The sequence below is a fragment of the Vigna umbellata genome, chromosome 9 (genome assembly GCF_029865625.1).
Source record: "Vigna umbellata cultivar VRB3 chromosome 9, Vumbellata_1.0, whole genome shotgun sequence".
Classification (NCBI taxonomy): Eukaryota; Viridiplantae; Streptophyta; class Magnoliopsida; order Fabales; family Fabaceae; genus Vigna; species Vigna umbellata.
Window position 1 is genome coordinate 42,794,928 of NC_142173.1, and position 22,649 is coordinate 42,817,576.

Genomic DNA, 22,649 nt, shown 5'->3' on the forward strand with positions numbered 1-22,649 from the left:
CAGCCCATATCCTCCCAACGAACGCTCGTTAATAACGAGTGTTCATCATCCAGCCTCATCTTCCCAACTAACGCTCGTAAAAAACGAGCGCTCGTCGTTCATCATCCAGCCTCATCTTCCCAACGAACGCTCGTCCAAACGAGCGCTCGTCGTTCGTCATCCTGCCTCATCATCCCAACGAACGCTCGTCCATAACGAGTATGCGCCATCCAACCTCATTTTCCTAACGAACGCTCGTCCCAAACGAGCGCTCGTCATTTGGCCTCCACTCACCTCATCTACCCAACGAACGCTCATCCCCAGCGAGCGCTCGTAGACTAGCCTCCTCTTCTCAGCGTCCGTTCACTATCTTTACCAATGAGCGCTCGTTATTTTGCTTTCGATCCAAGCGCTCGTTATTTTGCTTTCGTTCAAAACGTCCGTTCGCCACATTTCTTGAATGAGCGCTCGTTATCAAGCTTTCGTTCCAAGCGTTCGTTCGCCATTTCCATAACGATCGCTCGTCATTCAGCCTTCGTTCCCAATGTCCGTTTGTAATTTCAACAACGTCCGTTCGTTTTGTCTCTTAACGAACGCTCGTCATTTCAACAATGTTCGTTCGTCCTCTCCTTGCGAACGCTCGTCATTTTGTGCCCTTTACAACGTCCGATATCTTCCCCAACGAACGTTCGTTTCTTGCAACGAACGTTCGTCGTTTCAGTGCACATTTTTAAACGTCCGTCCGTTATGTTCCTCAATGGACGTTCGTCCTCTCCCCCAACGAACGTTCGTTCTTTACCTAACGAACGCTCGTTATTCTGATACTGTCCCCAACGTTCGTTCAACCTCTCCCATTTCTTTTTTTTTTTTGTTTTGTTTGTTTATTTTATTTCTCTTTATTGTCTTATTTTATTCTGTTTATTTATTTTAAATATCTACTTATTTTAAAATATATATTTAATAATACAATATTTATAGTTTAATTAAAAAAAATTTTACAAAAATATATAAAGGTTTAAGCGCACGTGTGACCGCTCGCGTCGTCCTTGTGCTAAAAACCTTTTCTTCTTCTTTAAATAAAATTTACAAAAATATGTTTTAAAGGTTTAAGCACACGTGTGACCGCTCGCGTCTTCCTTGTGCTAAAAACCTTTTTCTTCTTCTTTAAATAAAATTTACAAAAATACGTTTTAAAGGTTTAAGCACACGTGTGACCGCTCGCGTCTTCCTTGTGCTAAAAACCTTTTTCTTCTTCCTTAAATAAATTTACATAAAAATTAGGTTTTGAAGGTTAAGTACACGTGTGACCGCTCGCGTCGTCCTTGTGCTAAAAACCTTTTTCTTCTTTTCTTAAATAAAATTTCAAAAATACGTTTAAAGGTTGAACACTCGTGTGATCGTTCGCGTCGTCCTAGTGTTCAATACTTTTCGCTCTTATTTACGTAATATTAAACGAGGGTATGAGTGCTCGTGCGATCGTCCGCATCAGCCTAGCACTCAATACTCTCAAGTTTTCTTAAATAAGTAAATAATGGTATGTGTGCTCGTGCGATCGTCCGCATCAGCCTAGCACTCAATACCCTTAAGTTTTCCTAAATAAGTAGATAACGGTATGAGTGCTCGTGTGATCGTTCGCATCGGCCTAGTGCTTAATAACGTTATCTCTCTTTTCAAAAATAATTAATTAAAAGTATTTAAATATCATTTTAAAGGAATGAGTACTCGTGCGACCGTTCGCGTCGGCCTAGTACTCATTACCTTCTTTTTCTCGAAAATATTAAAAACATAAAAATCTCCAAAAATTAAAAACATCTGCTTTTTCAAACAAACAAACAGTCTTTCAGCTAGAACTACGTAACCCTGATTTCTCATTTTGAATGAGAATACGTAGGAGCAAGGTCAATCCTTGTCGGGCCCAAAAAACTAAAAAATATATTTTGTTTATTTATAATTTTATTTTAGGGGATAGTTAAACATTTTGAAAACCACATCATATTCGCGCATTTAGTTAAAGGTACTGCCTTAGGGCAGGCGTTGTAGGGTGCTAACACCTTCCCTACACGTAACCGACTCCCGAACCTAGAATATGGTTTTCGTGGACTGTGTCTTATCATTTTATGGTTTTTCCGTAGTTTTTCAAAATAAACTATGGTGGCGACTCCAAATCTCTTTTTAAAACCCGTTTCTTATTTGGATCGTCGTCCCGTCGCGATTCCGGTTGCGACACCTTGTTTCTATGCTAGATTTAAAGTTAGTTGGTTTAAAGTCTCACGATTTTCATGTCTTAATGCAAAGACTTTTACTAGTAGCTATTCGAGTCATATTACATGGTTCTATTAGAGGTGTTCTTACACGTTTGAGTTTGTTTTTAACATTATTTGTAAGAAAGTTATTGATCCTCGACTGTTAGATAATTTTCAAAATGAGGCCATTAGACTATTGTGTCAATTAGAAATGTATTTCCCACACTCATTTTTTGATATCATGGTTCATTGATAATTAATCTAATGAGAGATACATGAATGTATTTCCCACACTTATTTATGATGTTTAGATTCAATATTGATTGGAATATTCAATTATGGAGTGCGACATTGTAGAAGAAGCCATTGAGTTCGACTCAAGTTATATGCTAAGTTGTGAACCAGTAGGGCTTCCAAAGAATAGACATGAAGGTAAATGTGATGTTAAGGGTGTTTGAGGAGTGAAGATTGAAAGTGTTAGTAGAAAAGAAGTTAATCAAGCTCATTTGTACATCTTTAACAACACAAATGATTTTATTCCTTACATTTCGTAACACATTGATGAAATAAAGTCTGCACACCCATAGATGAGTGAAAAATGGTCACTTCATAAACATAATAGAACTTTCTTAACTTGGTTTAAGAAAATGATTTACATGAATCCAAATGTTTGAGAGTCTATATAGGTTAGGTCGTGGACCTAACACCAATGTGGTCACATACGACGAATACTAAATAAACAATTATTGTTTCTATTCAAAGCTGGAAGATGACAAAAGTAGGATGTACACTTTGCTAGTTCTAAGGATAAAAATCCAATTACAACATTCATGAGTTATTTCGAATTAATAAAAGAAATATGAGAAGTTAACTATGTCAGTTTTAGAGATAGAGTTTTCGAGTGTAAATGGGTTGACAAGAATTCTAGTGTGGTGACAGATGACCTCAAGGTCACTTTGGTGGACCTTAACAAGATGAGTTACATCGATAAACCATTTATTACGTCTATTCAAGTAAGATAAATATTTTGTCACTGATCCAGCGAATTATAAATGGTTAGTGGTATTGGAAGGTAGAATCATGCACGTAAATGATGATGAAGACTCTTGAGATATACTTGAGACAATGTCTTTCTCATTAAGAACCATTGAAAATAAGGTTGATGACGTAGCTGATAAAATCCATGCAATTTGAAGTGATTATAACAAAGTCATATGAGGAAAAACAATTCCCTAATAGGTGTTTTTTTATTATTTTTGCCACATTTACAATTTCTTTATTTTGTCTGTTCTAAATGTATAGAAATAATTTGTTTTTTTCATCATGTATAATTTACTAACATTGTGTTTTTAGGTATGACAAGCTCCAAATTAAGAAAGAGTGGATATGGTAGATCCGTGACTTGGTTACCTGATTTCACATCCTATCAGATTGCCATGAAGATGTTGGTTGATGAAGATTGCTTTAAGGAGGCTCCTTCAACATAAGATGATCTCGATGATGAGTTGATGAAGCTTCTTCAAAGAGGTAGACTCCATGATGATCAATGAAAGTACTGGAAGAAAATAAAGATGAAGAGATGAAGATCTTGGTGTTGTATGGTCTTGGTAGATGTTCCTCTACGAGGTTAGGTGTTGTATGGTCTTGGTAGATGTTCCTCTACGAGGTTAGGCCAACCATGAAGGAGGAGGAATGAAGAAGTCTAGAAGAAATATCCATGAAACCTATAAATAGAAGATCTCTCAAGAAGAAAATCAAGAGGATAGCTTAAAAGAATATAAAAGAAAAGCTTACAACGATATATTCATCCTAAAAAGAAGAGAAAGAGCTCAAGAAAAAAAATACATTTGAGCTGTAGAAAAGAAAAGAGAAGAGAAAAAGAAAGAGATACTCTCAAGCTTCATTGTCATATTGCTTACCATTGTAAGAGAGAAGAGAGAAACTACTGTGGGTGTGTAGACTGTTTTGTACTGTACTCAAATCCTCTGTGTGAGAGAAATAGTCTGAAGTACTTGTAAGCAATTGTTGATTCGAATTCTGCAGAGAATTAAAACAGTTATAACTAAACTCTATTTGAGTTGAAGAATCTTGGCAATGTTGCTAAGTACTTCCAAGCTTTATATTTATGAACTTACAAGCTAAATGATTATAACTAAACTCTATTTGAGTTGAAGAATTTATGTAAACCTTCAATCCCTAGGTGTGTCTTTTCATCCGCTCGGTGAAATGCAGTTATGGACGTCCATACCTCCTCATTCAACTTAAGATTAACTCCTTTAACTCTAGAACATAAGATGTCATCAACAATCTTAAGATTTGCATATAATACATTGACTAAATATGGATACCAAACACCATCGAATTCTAATAAAGTCTTGAAACCTTGGTGCTTCAACCAATCTTGAAAGCTAAAGCCTCCTCAAAATTATTATTCCAAAGTCATATATTAGAGTAATTTGACTTGTATCATAGCAGAATTTGATTAATATAGTAATGATAATGTCATGGTACTAAATGCTAAGTATGTCAAGTGATCTTTGCAATGTTTAAACCAAGTATGATTTACAAATCTAAACATTGAAATTACCATGTATTATGTAGCAGAAAACATGATAGATGTACTAGCAACGTTGCAGCAGAGTAATAAGTGCATAAATATAGTCAAAATGATGCATATTACACTTTATACCATGGTATTCAATGTGAATTTGTGCTATATGCAACAAATAACATGAATTTTACTCAAAACATGAATTTAATACAATCTTAGACTTGTGCAGCAGACCAAAAATGCAGCTAGATGCACATTAAAACAGAGTTTGTCACATAACCGATTACATTATTGATTTAACATATTAAATTCTACAATAATGGCCATTTAATATATTTTAATTTGTTAAAAAGTGCAGTAATGGTCTGAACAAAACATAATGATGTCTGAGTTTATTTCACTCAAGTTTTGATATGAAAAAACATCTTTCACTATACTGAATCATGTTAGTAGCTTAAGAACAAGTATGTAAAGTAGTTTTTGCTACTATGCATGAATATTGCATAACAATGAGTATTGAGTCATATTACCAAGTGCTAAAGAACAAACTTACCATACTATAAGAGGACAAACTTGATAGTCCAATATATTTAAGCAAGAATAAATCAGTTCACTCAATCATACATGATAGTTAGTATCAATTTGAGTTGGCACAACTTTCAAACACAATTCTTTCTGTTTTAATCGATTATCAAACTTATGTAATCAATTATATTGACACTTAATCATATTAGTCATCCATTTGCCATCCTTAACAGATTATGTTACTTATATAACATATTATGATTTTCTCTCTGTTTTAATAAGTTATGTAACTTATATAATCGATTATAACAGAGTGATTTGCTCCTGTTTAGCTTTCTAAGTGTTCAGGCTAAATCTAACCGATTATTATACTTATGTAATCGATTATTTATACTAGATTTTTGATTTGTTTTAGTCTTGATTCACTTATCATTAATGAATTCAAACATCTAGCACTAACATAGTAAAAATATAAGCAATTGTTATGCCATTTTGTTGTGCAAGAAACCATTTAAGCAATTTAGCTATTCATCACAATTTACAAAAAAAAATTAAAAAACTAAAAAAAATGTCAAATAAATATAAATATAAAGACTTATGTGTCTAAATATATATATTTTAACAACAATTCTACATAACACAATTCTCAACACCTTTGTCCTCTTTAAGGCGGTTCGCAAGCTTAACTTTTCCGAGCTATATAATAGACAAATGAAATAGTTCATGCATACAATAGATTTGCAGGAAAAAAAATTACTCACTGCTTCTGGATAAAAAGAACTTCAAAATAGTTGTTTTTTTTATAAAATTAAATATCTTTTAGGATATTAAATTTGATAAAGAAATCCATGCATTAAAAATAAATAAAACTGGAGTGATAAAAGTAACCACAGGAACGACATTAAAAAGGGAAGTAGCAAATGTTGCTGATACCCACGCCAGGAAGAGGTGAGAAGTAGAAAATAGAAGTCAAATTTTCTTTCTTGAAAAATGTCAAATACAACTTAAGAATCTCCAAGTGATGAAATTTTTCAAACTTAAAATCAGTCTTTTAGGACGAGTATGTGTAAATATTAATGTTTTAGGACATTTTTAATATATATTAGATAATTGGACTTAAAGTTGTATTTTTCTTTTAATTATTAGTTGTTAGGTTAGTTGAGTGAATTTATAGAAACAGAAATAGGATGTATTAGATTTTCATAGTCTAGCTTATTTTAGTATAGACTTAACCTAATTTTCGTCTTACCAAGGGTAATCTAGTTAGCTCGTTAATAAGAGGATAGTATATTAGTTTCTTTTTGTTGATTTTAGTTTAGGACTTTATCAAGTTTTTACTTTTTTTTATTCGTTCAAAAAGACCATATCCTTTCTAATAGCAAGTTACTTACACTAGTGCAGAAAGGGGAAACAACACCGGTTCTTTTGGGCCATAGACAGCGGTTTCTGAACCGAGACATATCTAGGCGAGATAAAAAGTGATAGCCTATTTGCCTCGGTTCTTGGACCGAGGCATAAAAAGACAGAATTTTGACTCGGTTGAAAGTTAACCGAGGCCGTAGGTTCTTTTGTTTTTATTCCAACGGTCTCATTCATGTGCACCAGCATCCACTCTACTCTTCTCATACTCTAGTGCTGCACATTTCCTTTTTGTCATTTTCCATGTGCCCTTGCTGCTGTTGTCCATCACGTACACACATTTCTGCTGGACATTCTACTCATTTCTTTTTGGACACCATTGTTTGCTGGCCGAAGCTGGAGCTGGAGCGTGAAGTGTAGTGTGCTTGACTTCCACCATGCCGCCACACTCCTTCTTCTTCTCCACGGGACACTCTTCTTCTCCAAAGTTGGCGGCTGCTCTCCCTTCTTCAATCACCATTCAAAAACATCATCAACCAGCCGCTCCATCTTCTTCTAGCCGCTCCATCTTCTTTTGTAATTGATCAGGAGCAATCCAGAACAGAGAACAGATAACTGATTTCAAAATTAACATACCCAATTGAACATCAGAAAGAGCAATTTTAACATACCCAATTCAATTCAAGATCATAAGGAGCAATCCAGAACAGATAACTGATTTGAACATACCCAATTGAACAGATAACTGATTTTAACATACCCAATTCAAGAGCATCCACTCTCCGAGCTGTCTTCGCACTCGTGTAAGCCGCACACCTTCTTTGCATCTTCTCTGCATACCCAATTCAAGCATCTTCTCTGCACTCCCTCATTCCGATCATCGCCACTACACGAACCTTCAAAGTGTCCGGAACCTTCACATGTGCCACCTCCACAAACCCCTCTCTGCTTCCACACCTGGACAAATTGCTCTTCCGCATGCAACCACCCCGACCCATCTTGAAGAAACCACTCCCTCTCAGACCTCGGTTCGAACCCCGACAAACAGTCGCACCGCTTGAAGGTTGATGCCTCCCCTTCTCGCAGAAACGCCATCGCTGTAGGACGTCCTCGTCGCGACCTCGCCGCCACCTCGTCACGACCTCGCCGCCACCTCGTCGCGCTTGCCGCCAACATTGAGTCTGTCGTGGTGAAGAAAGAGAGAAGAAAGAAGATGGAATTTAAACCCTTTTAGAAACCCCACCGCTGCAGAAACGCCATCGGTCCAGGATCCCCTCGCCGCGACCTCGCCGCCACCACATCGCCACCTCGTCGCGGCCTCACTGCGGTCTCGCTATGACCACGCCGCAACCTCGCTGCGATCTCGCCGCCACCTTGCTGCCACCTCGCCGCCACCTCGCCGCCACCTCTCCATGCCTCGCCGCACTCGCCGTACTCGCCACAGGCGCCGTACTCGCCACACTCGCCGCACTCGTCTGCCGTGGTGAAGAAGCTTTATGCTGCTTCTGGGTTTCGTAGAGGATGCTGCTTCTGGGTTTCGTAAAGGAGAGAAAAGAATGGACCCAAGTCGAAATTAGGGTAAATTACCCTTTTGATTTCGGAATATGCCTCGGTTGGTGAGAGGACCGAGGTAGTTGGACAATTTCAAAAAATTACAGGAATAAATTACAGGAATATGCCTCGGTTTTGCTTTTAACCGAGTTAATTTTGCTTTTATGCTTCGGTTCTTTTGTAACCGAGGCGTATAAATTCGTCAAAATTTCAAAAATGCCACCACCTCTATATATGCCTCGGTTTTCTTAAAACCGAGACGTATAACCCGTTTTCATATCTCTTATTTGCACTAGTGTTAGTTCTTTAGATATTCATTTTAAACATTTCTATGATAATCTTCTCTCATGAAAATTCTTCCAACTTTTAATAAGCTTCGATGCAACAAAAGCTATAAATGAGCAACCAGTTTTGGAAGTGGCCAGTGCAACTAAAGCTAGAATTAAATCTGATCAACTTGCACTTGAAGGGAGAAGGCCGTGAGCTGAAGCTTATGCCAAATGACCATTAAAAGGTTGAACCAAGCTGTGGTGACCTAATGTTTCAAGTTAAGGACTCCAATGAACAATTTGAAGAGCTGGAGCAACCTATCACATCCAGTAAATGAAGACAGATTCACTTGCTAGACTTGCTACTCGCTGGACAAGATCAACCAAATGCACTGGACAGAGGAATTTACATTGAAGTCTACCTACTGTAGGAAGTCCTTTTAACCTGTACTTGTAGGTTAAACCATGTTTATAGGTAACTAGCTATAAGTAGTGAAATCTGTAACAGTGTGGAGTTCGGGAGATTTGTCTACGAAGCTTGGGCAAAGAAGGAAAGATTCAAAGTTGCTGAACAAGGAGAGCTAGAGACATACCTTTTAACAGCATTTAGTAGGATCATTTATTTATTTTGTCATAATTTAAGAAAAAAAAAAACGCTGTATAATTGTATATAGCTTACTAAGTATTTAATATAATGCATGCAAAGATTGTTCCATATATTTCAATAAGCTATAACTATTCACAAAATGGTTTTGTGCAAGGTAGAGAAACATGAGAGGCTGCATCTAACTACATCTGAAACTATACATTTTTTTAACAAAAAAATGGTTGGTCCTCAAGTTTTTGACACACTAAGTTGAAACTCTTATTGTAGTATGGCAAGTATGAAGTGTGCTATTAGGGTTAGGACGTATAAGCTGTTTGCTTAAGTAAAAAGAAAAATAATATTTTCACACACACATCACATTCATCTTGCATTACTGCTCCTTTACATGCATGCCTACATCAATTTCTTTCCACTATTATTTTCAATGTCATTCATTTGATGATCTCACCTATTCCCAAAGATTCATTTAAGAGCCTTTGTTTACAGTGTTGCTATTACTATTCACCTGGTTATTGCTAACATGATCACTCTTATCGTTGGCAGAGACTACAACAACCTCAGTCGTACTTAATTCTGTCTCTGATAACACCAAATCAGTTTGTGGTTTAATTTCTTTGCTTTTACTCCACAGCACCATGTACAAGCCACACACAATTAGCGATGCGCCAAGTACACTGAACATATTAAAAAATAAATAAAAATCAGTCATACACACACTAGAGAAATTAACACGATATAATCTTGTATGCGAGTTTTTTTTTCCTTCTCAGCAATAACACACAATATAGAAGAAGAGTAAAATAGCATAAAGTACATAATTATGATGCTACCTTTTAATTAACTACCAATTCATAAATATATATCGTTTTTTATCTTCTCTATTTAAGGTTTACCACAAGTTACCAACAATTTTACCAAACAAGGTCTAAATGTTTATTAAGTCAAAATATGGTGCAAAAGAAATAGTGTATACCTTCCAAGGTATAGTTTCTCTTGTAATAAGAGGGGAGCAGTGGCAGCCACGAGCACAAGCTCAAGGGGATTGAATACAGATACATATAATGGACCTTTCTTCCGTACACACCATGAAGTGATAATATTCACAAATGCAGTGACTGCAATTCCCTGCCACAGAATTTTAGTTTCCAAATATGAAATATAAGTAAATGGCAAATTTCCATTTCATTTTGGAGTTAGCTAAAGTATGAGAAAAACAAGCGGAAAGAGAGCGCAATAGGTAAAATGTGATGAAAATTGAAAATATGAAGAAAATAAAATAAAAATGATATAGAAATTGAATAATTGTTATTAGCGTACCGAATAGAGTGTCGCCAAAATCCTAATAGCTGAAGGCAACTTCCATTGATTCCAATCTTTTTCAACACAAAGGGCAAAGAGTGTGGCTTGTACTGCCGCCATTGAATTCATTAACGATGTACTTGAGTGGTGGCTTGGATATTCCTTACTCAGCTTAGCCTATATTGTACATTCACAGCTTCAGCATTAATATGTATCCAAAACCACACCAAACACATGCCTACTTGTATTAATTAAAGAAAAAAGGGCACATCATATATATAACATGTCTAAGTACTCAACTTACTAGAATGAGAAAAAAACGAGTCAAGAAAAGTAAACTGATGGGTATAAAAGTTTTCTAATTTTTTATGCTCAAACAATGCTACCTTCTTGAAGGAATACCAAACAAAATTACAGAGTGTGTTAGAGGTTATATATATATAGTAGTTTCTTCATGTTTTTTGGTTTAAATTTAACACGGGTGAAAGGAAGTGTTGGTTTTTAAAGTATAAGAGACAAAAGAATGAAAGGAAAACTGATATATTTTAGAGTGTGTTAAAGGTTATATTGTAATTTCTTCATGTTTCTTGGATTAAATTTAACACGAGTGAAAGGAAGTGTTGGGTTTCAAAGTATAAGAGGCAAAAAAATTAAAGGGAAACTGATATATTTTATTGAGCTTAAGTAATAAATATTTATATTACAGAATTTGTAACTGATTTGAGAAATATCTACTAAACCTAATTAATTAAGTAATCCATAAAATCCTCCTAAGAAATAGGATAGGAATATATTTTTATTTAACTTATTTGACTTCTTCAACCAAATATTGTTTGAGTCACAAAATTCCAACAATCTCTTCCTTGACTCAAAGTCAGCATACACTAAGTTTTTTCATCCTTGACCGTATCATCTAAAGTTCCTTCACTTTTGGAAGTCCCAATTACAATTTCTTGCTTAGTCTTCATGTCCTTACAATCTTCCGCAAATATCTCATTTACTTGTAGTTGTTCTTTTGCCTTTTTTGCATTTTCAGCTTCTGCTTTAGGAAGAGTTGTCGTATGATGTTTTTCTTCCTCTAAATTTTCTAGTTTAATTTGACTTTCACCAACTATAATACCCACTAACACTACTTTCTTGTCATTCAGAGGTGGGGTTCTTTTACGTCTTCTGACATCCATATGTATTAACTGCAACTTGTTTGTTGCTCTCCAAGATTTGTCTTTTGGAAAAGGCAACCTTGTTTGTTTTCCATATTGCAAAGTTGCGCATACGGGTGATTTCTCTTCTAGTTTGGGAAGCCCTTGTACCTGCATATTGTCTTCAACCTTGTGCACAACAAACTGCTCTTCATCAATCAAATTCAAAGCAAAGCTCTTGCCTTTCATTTGAACTCTAAATAATTCTTTATTATCTGAATCTTTAATCATGCAGGTTTTATCTTCAAATAGAAGTTTATAGCCTTTCTCTAGAAGTTTGCCAACACTCAACAAGTTTTGGTCAATTTCAGGAACGTATAGAACATCGGTAATTAATTTCAAACATGTGCAACCTTTGATCGCGATGGTTCCTTTGCCTTTCACTGCTATTTTTGCTCCGTTTCCAATTCTGACATTTGTATTGTAGGTTGCATCAAAATCTTTGAATAATTCTTGATCGTAAGTCATGTGGTTTATGCAACCACTATCAATTAGCCAACTTTCTTTTGATCTTGCAGTAGCAAAGCAAGAAACAACAAAAAGTTCTTCTTCTTTACCCTCTTCAACAACAACTTGTACATTCTCTTGTGTTTTTTATGACTTGCAGATTTTCTCCACATGCCCTAATTGTCCACATTTATGGCATTTCACATCTGGCCTCCACCAACACTTTGTATGTGGATGATTGTTTTTCTTACAAAAAGGGCATGATGGAAAAACATGAGAGGATTTACTATCATTTTTGTGGTTGAAAGACTTACCCTCTTTTTTCAGAAATTTAGTTGCCAAAGTCCCTTCAATATGACATTCTCCTCTCATGAGTCTTCTTTACTCTGGAGCCTCAAGTGCGGTCAAAAGTTCTACCAATGTCATTATCAACAGATCATAACTCTCGGTAATTACTGACGGCTTATAGTTGTCGGTAATTATCGACGGCTAGTCTATTAGTAAATGTTTTTCAACAAGTATTTATTGACGAAATTTTGTACGTTGATAATTCGTCTAAAAGTTGACATCAATGACGAATTTTGATAGTTACCGACGAATATATTATGTTAGTAAATCAAGTTTTTTTTGTAGTGTTTCGCATACCAATCTGAGTACAAAAACAATCTTTTAAGTCTTTGAATTTAAGTTTGTTTAAAGGAAACAAGCTTAAAAAATACATTGTGGCCATTTTACAAATAAAAGACAATTATTTAAGTCCGTTAGTCTCGTAAGAAACTTAAATAATCAGTTTTTAAGTTTGTCGTTGAGTAACAGACTTAAATAGTCCCTTTCCAAGTTTGATCAAAGACCAAAAAACTTAAATAAGCGCATTTTGACATTCGTTGATCGCCCAATAGACTTTAATTGATGTTTTCAAGTCTATTGATTCTACAATGAACTGAGGTTGATGTTTTGACTATCTCAAAATTTTATTTGCAACCTTCCACACACAGATTTACACAACACATAATCAACTCCCTCCTATTCACAACACATTTTCAATTATGCAAAATAGATTTGTTAGCTCCATCTCCTACAACAACAACAACATCCACTTCCAACAACAATGACATAGTGAAAAGCGGACCAAGGGTGACTAGTGTTGGTGTTGACCTAAATCGTGGAACTAAAAGGAGAAGAAGAAATACAATGACAAACCATCATATCTCGCTGATAACTAGCTCCGTTTTAGCTGGTGTTGGGGTTTTAGATGTGTAATGCAGCAATGTCGATGCAGGATGAGGTTAAGCAAAGGAGCTACAATGATTGTGAACGAGAAGCCTTACATAAAGAAGAGGCGCCACTCATGCTTCTAGTAACTCCGGTGATGGTAGAAATTTGATTCCAACAAGTCAACAATGATAATGAATCTAGGAGGGTATAACTCGGTAGTTGAATCTCGTGGAATGGCAAAGAAGAATCTCATTTATTTTGAGGAAGAAAGAGAAGACTTAGGCATGAAAAGAAAATAACCCATATATAGCATCTGTTTTATTTTGAAGACTTGGTCAACAATTGACTTAAAATTTAAGTTTGTTAGTCAATAATAGACTTAAAATCTAAGTTTGTCGAATCTAAGTCTATTTTAAAAAATAGACTTGAAAAACACAAAATAACAAACTAGGAAAGTTTGTTTTGGGGTAGCTATACCCAGTTAATGCGAGGATTCCTCATCAAAATAGAGAAAAAGTTTGAACAATATCCATGAAAACATGTTTATTTGTCATTCCTAGTGACATCTCTTGTGATAGATGTAATTCCCAAGCAATCCATTTATCCATCTTGTCTACAAGACGTGCTTAAAATTCTTTCATTTTACTTCTTCTCTTTATTCTTCAGGTTTAATGCAATAAATCCCACCCTATTATCGTGTGCCTTAGTTGTTTGAAGCATTTGAAGTTCTTTAGTTCTTGTTGAGTTCTAAACTTCCTCCAAGGTAGTAGTTTGTTCCTTTTTGAACAACAAATAATCCTTGAAATGCTCAAACTTCTTATGCAAAAATATTGAGGAACAATAAAACCTTGTCTTCTCCATTTCCTCATTCTTCTTCTTCTAGCTTCATTTGGATATTTTCAAGATCATCTAGAACCTTATTAAAATATGTTAGTTGTTGGACCGTCCTTTTTTATTTTTTCATCATGAGAGAGTATAATTATTGTTTTCAAGACAATCTATGCACTATGATTTCATCATATATAATTATTTGAGCTTCATCTATATTGTTTTAAAAAATCTTTCCTTCATGACTTTATTATGGTGTTGATTTCTTTTTATTGATCATACCAGTCATTTCTTTTTGGTACAGAGAAGATGAAATGTTCACCTTGTCCTTTAGTACAACCTTGTTTTATCAATTCTTAATCGTGACTTTTTCTTCTTTTTTATTTCCATAGATGATACCAGTTGTTGGATTATTTGGAGAGAAAAACATTAATATTTAGATGTAACATGTGTATATATATAAAAGCAAAAGGAAACATATACCTGAATGATGAGCCACACTGAAAAACTGAAGCAACATCCAATACCACTTAGAACACCTATCCATTCTTTTCCATCAGATGCTCTTATCTCATTATTGTCTTTTTTATGCATGAGATTAATGTGAATATTTTTCCAAATATTTATTTCTACCCCTTTGAAGAATGACAACATCATAGAACCGCTAACTCCAATTATCGTTCCCATCACCTTAGCTTTCCCTGCGGTGGTTTGCAAATTTAACTTTTCATAGCTACAAAAAAATCAGAAATCACTACAATACTTTTGAATTCTCTTCCCACAAAAAGTAAAATAGCACATGAGTGTAAAAATTGGTGAGTGGTGACTACCTACCCGCACAGGAAGGAGAGGATAAAAGTGATCACAGGAACCATGTTGAAAATAGCGTTAGCATATGTTGCTGATACCAACGCTATGGCGGTGAAAAAAAGATTTTGGAATAAACTCCCTCTGTTCATTTATATCATCAACAAACATTATTTGAATTCAAGTTATTTTATAAATTAATTTAATAATAAGAACAAAGAGGTGAATGCTGAATAGTTTGCATCAATTATACTCAAATAATCCGCAAAGAAATGTCATCAAGAGCACCCTCCATGTCAACTTTGGCCTGTTCTTTCTACTTTGATTATAAAAAAGAAGTAAAAAACATTGATTATCCAAAGATGCATAAATTATGATGTCAATATTATGAAATAAAACAACTTATGGTGTGTTAATTCACCTCTCAAAAATAAGAGCAAGAATAATAGTGATAGCTGCTCCGAAAATTTGACGGTAAGCAGTGAATACTTTAATGCTCATTCCATCAGTTATGGCGAGGCTAGTACTTACAGTATTTCCAGTATATGCAACCTGCACCAGCATCATCAGTAAGAGAGGCTTCAACTCTTGCACCACTTTCAATATACGGTTCATTGTATTGCCTTTTGTATGTTGGTTTGTTGAATGAAAGAAACAAAGAAAATGGAAAAAATAGGGAAATGTGTGTGGAGGTTCTATATATCAACAAACAAAGGTTATATTTGTTCACAGGGATTACTAGTTACTACTCAAACTATCATTCCTTCCATGCTCTTCAATGTATTAATTACACGGCTTATCCTAATCTGTATATGAACATAAAAATGTGTTAATTATGTATTATTAAACATTGACGGATTTGTGATATTACTGTTAGTATTAAAAGGGTTGTCTTTTTAATACAAATTATTGTTCTTATCAACGAATCCGTATATGTCAATCGCATCACACTCTTAAAGACCATGTTAACTAGAAGATGTAATTTTCTAAAATAATTTAAATAAGAAAGAATAAATATTTAAATAATAAATTATACTCTCTTTTTTAACTTTAACTAAAAGTTTAGATATTCAAACTATACGTCGACATACAAGACGCTCCATTATTCTTGTTATACTTAATAAATTAAATGATGAAAGATAAATAAAAATATATGAATTATGGTTTAGAAGATGTCACTCTTTCCTAATTCAGCTAATGAGACAAAATGAATAATGATTTTTGCCTAAAATCCCTTGAATAAGGAAGAAAGAATCATTTTTCTCTTTATCTCTTTAATGAATACCAAACTAGACATATATATATATATATATATATATATATATATATATATATATATATATATATATATATATATATATTTATACGATATAGGTTTTTTTAGTATGAATTTCATCCAACATAAATTAAATTAATTTTAAATTTATCAGTCTTTATTTTAATTTGGAGATATGAATATCATTGATAATATGTACCTATAGGGTCCACACAAGTTGTCTGAAAGCTTATCACAACAAAATATATACAATTTATTCAGAACAGATAATCCTATAAAAAGCAACGAATTGTAAATATCCTCTACAGATTTTCTTTTAGTCAGATATTATCAAATTAATTATTTTGTAATGTTATAAATATTAAAAAATGATTATTTACAGTAAAGGAAAATTAAGTTTATGAACTGGCTGAATGTCAACGTATTCCTAATTAGGAGTTAATGTAATAAGAGAAGAATAAATATGAGAGAAAAATGAATGTTAAATATGAGTGGAAAGTGAGGTTAAATTAGGTACAACAGCAACTCTTAAGATAACGATTACCACAATAATTTACAAAAACAAAAATAAAAAGGCAGTATACTCCTGGAGTTTATTAAAATTTGTATAAACGAGAAGCCTATGGTAACTAACTAGTCAAAACACTAACGTGGAGGATTATTGTAGCTAGCCCCTTCCAAACCCAAAATGAAACCATTTTGGAGTTAATTATGTTATTAAGGTGATGATGCACTACTCTTAAGGACACCAAACCTTTTAAACAAAGCTAAACAATGTTCTTCGCTAAATACAAAGCCTAAAATGAAACTATATTACATATTTACAAGGCTTAAAAAGAAAGAAAAAACAAGAATAAACTTGAAACCACCATCTTTCACAAGATTGAAAGTCCTTAAAGTCTTTATACTACTTCCATTCTCCAAGCACAAACCTAAGGTGTTGCTCCTTGGATAGATCTCCATTAAACTCTTAGGATGGTTTCCATCAATATCTCATCAAGAATTACGATTTCACGTATTTGGGTGCAAAGTGTTTGTCTTGTTTTTGAGCATGTAGGAAAAATAAGCACCTTCATCAGGAAGATCAATATACAGTAGAGAAATGCCCCTTCATAGTAATGTACTTGCTACCTCTTTTGGATACAATGTTCCTCAACAAGTTCATATAACACTAGGTGACAATGTGGAAACGACCATGATCGTATCATGGGTGATCATGGAAGAACCAGTTTAGTACGTTACTAGAGCAAGGATTGTCCATCCTGAAGTTCACCTAGATGCATCATTAACATTTGATATCACTAGGCATCTGCTTGCAACCAAAGGAAGGACGAATATTGAAGTTGGAGTGTTGAAATTGTAATTTAGTCACTACAGTTCTTCTTCTTATAAAACGCTGACAAAAGATAATATAAAAAAGAAAGAAAAAAGATTTCTTGAGGCGTGTAGATCCATTGTCCTTTAAGACTTATCATGCAAGCTCCTTAGGTTACTACAAGAACTTCCTAAGGGATAAGTCAGATGATTTTCTAAATTTCGTTCTGACTTCACATAATCAATGGAAGTAGTTCCCCTCTTTAGCAACTATTTAACCAAACTGTGTCTCAATTGTATATGTATATTATTTCCACTATAATTCTTATTTTTAGCTATAGCTATAACCGATTGACAATCATAGTGCATTGACATTGATGGGTTTGGTTTCATTTCAAGTGAAATGTTTGCAAAGAAGTTTTCCAACCACTAAGCCTCACTACCAGTCATTTCAAGAGCAACAAACTCAGATTCTATTGTTGATCTTGCAATATTTGTTTGTCTGACTGATCTTTAAGTAATTGCCAAGTTTGAATAAATAACCACTAGTGGATTTTGTCTCATCTGAATCAAAATATTTGTTAGCATCATGGTACCCTTCTAGTACAATAGGAAATTCACTATATTCAATGATATAATTTATTGAACCTCTTAAGTATCTTATAAGCCTTGTAAGTGCATTCCAATATTCCTGATTTGGACATTAGTGTACCTACTCGATCTACCTATTGTATATCCAATATTAGGTCTAAAAACGTTTATCAAATACAATAAGCTCTCCATTGTCTGGGTATACTAAGGTTAAGATATATATTCTCCTTCATTTTTCATTAATTTAGAATTAGCATCATAAGGGGTACTCACGGGTTTGAAGTCATAATACCTAAACTTTTTAACAAGTTTCCCAATGTATTGTTCTTGGGATAGTATTATACTATCTTCATTTCTTATGATTCTAACATCTAAAATTACATTGGCTTTATCCATGTCTTTCATTTCAAAGTTCGATCCTAAAAACAATTTAGTTCTAGAGACAATGTCATTGCATGTGCCAAAAATTAACATGCCATCCACATATAAGCATATAATGACACAATCACCATTTTAAGAATTTATCAACATAAATAGGTGAAAACCATCACATAACAATATATTATCAAGTTTTTCATGTCATTTTTTAGGTGTTTGTTTCAACCCATACAAATATTTTAAAAGTTTACATACATTATTCTCTTGACTAACTACAACACACCCTACAAGTTGAGTCATATAACTTTGCTCCTCCAAATCCCCATTCAAAAAGACTGTTAGGGCTAACAATGCTCAACTGGAGGAAATTCTAGTCATAGGGGCAAAGGTGTCAAAGTAATCTATGTTAGGTTTTTTAGTAAAACATTTTTCTACTAATCCTGCCTTATACTTCTCTGTAGATCCATTAGGGTGATACTTTTCTTAAAGATTCACTTACAACCAATGATTTTTGCTCCTTTAGGCAAGTCTACTAAGGTCCAAGTATTATTTTTTTGAATTGATTCAATTTTAGTTCTAATAGCCCCATAGTTTTGTATCAGAAGCATTAGTAGCCTATACAAACCTAGTTGAATCATTATTATCAAGATAAGCATAAAAATAATTACTAACGAAAGTATCCTTCCTTTGTGTTTTACTTCTTCTTAAATCCTCACACAAGGCATTACTATTATTGTTATCAACGGGTTCATACGTCTCACTAACCTTTAAGAGAAACACATGTTTAAAAAACTCAACAGTTTTCATCTCCACTATAGAACTACTCTCAAGCATATCACTTTTAAGAACTAGAAAACCTATAGGCAACATTATGTTCAACATAGCCTAAGAACATGAAATTAGAGGTTTTACAGCCTATTTTCCTTTTCTTAGGATTGAGTAACATCACATTAGCTAGGCACCACCCATACTCTTAGATATTTAAGGTAAGGTTGATAACCTTTCCATAGCTTATAAGGAGATTTACCAGTTTTCTTATCAGGTATTCTAGTTTGTAAAAAGCACATAGTAAGCAAGGCTTCTCCGCAAAGGTTATTAGGTGCACTAGAACAAATAAGCATGGCATTTATCATTTCCTTAAGAGTTTTATTCTTTCTCTTGGCTGCTCCATTAAACTCAAGTAATTATGGTGGGGTTACTTCATGGATAATACCTTTTCTAACACAACATTCATTAAATAGTACCTATTCACCACCTTTATCCGATCTAATCCTCTTAATTTTCTTATTCAATTGATTTTCTACTTTTTCTTTGTAGGTTAAAAGCACATCAAATGTTTCATCTTTATTTTTGATTAAGTACACTTTTGTGCATCTAGAATAATCATCTATAAAGGTTACAAAATAATTTTTACTACCTCTAGACATGGTTTGTTTTAAATCAACTGGATCTGTGTGAATTAATCCTAACAATTTAGTTTGAAGATCTACAAAATAACATGTTTTCTTTATTATTTTATAATCTACACATATGTCATATTTACTACTCTATTTATCATGCATATTAATTAATCCTAGTTGCTGTAATTTCATAACATATAAGGAATTCACATTGCTTAATCTAGCATGTCACATGTCATATGAATCAACAATATAAGAAAAAGAACAAGATTCATAGATATTTTTCAGATATGTTGAGTACAAAGAGACCTTGATCACAATATCTCTTCCCCACAAAAACATTATTTTTTCATTACAATATTGTCAAACTCGAGTGGCTCTTTAACACTTACTTTTTGCAATAGAGATTAAATTAACTCTGAATGCTGGAAAGTATAGCACATCACTCAAGTGCATAGTCTTTCTAGATGTGAGTTTAAGAAGAACTTTCCTTTTTCCTTAAACAGAAGTTATCCTGGAATCACGAAGGTAAACATGTTCTTCACCATCTCCTACACTAGTGTAAGAGGTAAAGACACTTCTATTTGCATAGATATGTTTGGTATCACCAAAGTCTATCACCCATTTGCTCACATTCGTCATCAAATTTACTTGTGAAATGAGCACAACAATAATATCATCTTCTTTCTATCCAACTATATTTGCCTTAGGAGGCTTGTCGTTTCAATTTCTTTGCATGAATCTAATCTTCAACTTGTTTTGAATTTGAAGGGAGATTGGAGACGAGTTTTGGAGATGAAAGAGCAAAAACAACTTCTTACATGTCTAGAAGGATATACACACGCTCTTGCTAGCGTACAAATTTTTGACCAGAAAAGAACTCGATTTTTGATACATCCTGAAAAGATTTCGCGAAGACCGTCTGAGTTTTTGAAATAATATTATGAAGGTTTGAGTTGTTTTTGTTTGTCATAAGTCCTTAAGCTTATTGTTAAATGTTCACAAAAGATAATAAAAAAATCACGAAACAAGATTTTCCGAAGAGTGTAGATCTTGTTATAAAATCTTAATGTTGATTGCAAAAGAATAACCTTAGATTGCAACATTCAAAACTTTAATCAATGTTGAAATTTCAAGCAACGTTAAAATTCTTTAAGTGTTGCAACCTTAAATAATTTATTGTTTTTTATTTTCTTTTAATAATTTTATTCTCTCCTACCTCTATAAATAGAGAGTTCTTCCTTCATTCCAAAATCAATCTCTCTCATTCTCCTTTGTTCTTAGTTTCATTCTTTAGCTCTTTTTCTCTTCTAAAAATATTCTGGGTTATTTTTATACTCTTTTTAGAGATCCTTGTTAGTTTTGATATCCTTAGAAATATTTTTGGAAGTTCCTGGGTTATCCTAGGGGACTTACGCAATACACTACAGATAAGTCCTTAAAGACAGTGAAACTACACGCCTCAAGATACTGTTTTGTCAGCTTTTCTTCAACAATCTTAACGACTTATGGCTTAATTAAACAACATGCCTTCGGGGAGCCAAACCATTTTTTCCAAAACTCAGACAGTCTTCGCGAAATCACTTCCCGACATGTCAAAAGTCGAGCTTTTCTTTGGACAAAACTTCTGGTGCTGGAAAGAACGTGTGTCCATTTTAACGACTTATGTCATTTGAATCTAACAAGATCATTATGACGAAAGATAGTGTTTTCGTGGGAAAGGGATATTGTGATCAAGGACTCTTCATACTGAATGTTTCTAAAAATATTTTGCTTATATTGTTGACTCATATGGTATATGGAATTCTAGATTAGGACATGTGAATTCCTTGTATGTTTTGAATTTACAATGACTAGGATTAATTAATATGCATGATAAACATAGTAATAAGTGTGATATATGTTTAGAGTCTAAAATAACAAAGAAACATGTTTTTTTGTTGAATGTCGAACTGAATTGTTAGGGTTAATTCATACTGATCCAGTTGATTTGAAACAAACCATGTCTAGAAGAGGTAAAAATTATTTTGTGACCTTTATAGATGATTATTCTAGATACACCAAAGTTTACTTAATCAAACTTAAAGATGAAGCCTTTAATGTGTTTTTAACCTATAAAGTAGAAGTAGAAAATCAATTGAATAAGAAAATTAAAAGGATTAGATGAGATAGAGGTGGTGAGTATGTACGTACTGTTAATGAATTTTGTGTTAAAGAAGGTATTATTCATGCAGTGACCCTACCATATTCACCTAAGTATAATTGAGTAGCTGAGAGAAAAAAAAGAACCATTAAGGAAATGATGAATGCTATGCTTGTTAGATTTGGTACACTTGGTAACCTTTGGGGAGAAGCCTTGCTTATTCCATGTTTTTTACAAAATAGAATACCCCATAAGAAAACTGGCAACACTTCTTATGAGCTTTGGAAAGGTTACCAACCTAACCTTAAATATCTAAGAGTGTGGGGGTGTCTAGCTAAGGTAAACTTACTCGATCCTAAGAAAAGGAAAATAGGCTCCAAAACCTCTAATTATATGTTCTTAGGCTATGTTAAACATAATGCTACCTATAGGTTTCTAGTTGTTAAAAGTAACACACTTGAGAGAAATTCTATAATGGAGACAAAAAATATTAAGTTTTTTGAACATGTGTTTCCCTTAAAGGTTAGTAAGATGTCTCAACTTCTTGATGATAACAATAATAGTGATACCATGAATAAGGATTTGAGAAGAAGTAAAAGATAGAGAAAGGAAACTTTCTTTGGAGATGACTTTTATACTTATCTTGTTGATAGTGATCCAACGAGCTT

General features: G+C 33.8%; 1 pseudogene; it reads right to left on the reverse strand.

Moving 5' to 3' along the window:
* Positions 1 to 9,482: 9,482 nt before the first annotated feature.
* On the reverse strand, positions 9,483 to 15,494 carry LOC148193612 (WAT1-related protein At1g25270-like; annotated as a pseudogene).
* Positions 15,495 to 22,649: the final 7,155 nt, after the last annotated feature.